Source organism: Apaloderma vittatum, unplaced genomic scaffold (genome assembly GCF_000703405.1).
Source record: "Apaloderma vittatum isolate BGI_N311 unplaced genomic scaffold, ASM70340v1 scaffold9404, whole genome shotgun sequence".
Classification (NCBI taxonomy): domain Eukaryota; kingdom Metazoa; phylum Chordata; class Aves; order Trogoniformes; family Trogonidae; genus Apaloderma; species Apaloderma vittatum.
Window position 1 is genome coordinate 64856 of NW_009714357.1, and position 1210 is coordinate 66065.

The window sequence follows — 1210 nt, forward strand, 5'->3', positions numbered from 1 at the left end:
CATTAAAACCAGACGTCTAGGTTATTTCTCAGAAAGAACCCACTTTTTGAAGTTCTTAGTCCATACTGTTCAATATTAATAACTTAAAGACATTACATACATGCTCTCTATGCACACAAGATAATTGTGCATCCCATCTTTTAAAAAGTTGCTGAGAAGTGATGTCTAAAACTGCAGCTTCCCCACAGCAGTTCCAGTCCCATAACCTTGATCTAAAGCCTGGGGGAGAGCTCCTAGGTCTTGAATAAAACCAAAGGAGGAAGCATTTGCCCTCAGAATGCAGTAATGCAGCTGAATTTCATTCAATATTATAGCAGTGTCCCTGACCGACAACAAAAATAATTTTTAGTAACATTCTAGGACTTAAAATAATCAAGTTGCTTCTTTCAGAAATGTTTTGAGCCTGTTGAAACAACTGCCATTACAAATGAGACCATAACAGCTGATCCACCTTAAAACATAATGTATGATTTCTGCTTATATTATGCCTCAAATCCCTTAAAATTCAGTCTTACTGCAGCTCCACTTAGACAAATACCTGATTTGTGGTTTTGCATTTTTTTCACAAAACAAAGAGGAATATCTTGGCGCAGAAGCAGAATTTGATTTAAAACTACTAAAATCTGCAGAAGGACAAGTGCTAAAATTACTCAACCCTAGGGAATAATTCCTGTTATAACGAAAATCTTTATCATACTTATGCTTGTTGTTAGAAAAGCTCTATTTTCAGAGGAGTTGCTACTATCCTCTGCAAACAATAAATGCACCATTAACCTGAACATCAGCCAGATCTGTATTTATAGCAATTATTTTCAGTGCCCTAACTTCTCAGGAAAAAAAAAACCCAAAACCAAAACCTCAAAACTTTGGGATTATAACTTTTTTTTTAAAATTAAAATTCATTCAGGTGGACAGCATTACCCTGACAGGTATTTTCCTACATGAGACTTTAAAAAAAAAAAAAAAGCCATCAGAACACACTTCTATGTGACTCCACAGCATCCAAAACTGAAGAATTTCTGGTTTTATTTGCCCTTTAACCTCCATAAGGGCACGACTCATTAAAGGTGACAATAAACATCAACTGATTTTCTTGATGTGGACATCACTATCAACGGCTGGCCTGAGATGAGCGATTTATTACACCAAATACAATCAGATGTCAAGAAAGACCCTAACTCAGGACTAACTTTTCTATCTACACAAGGCT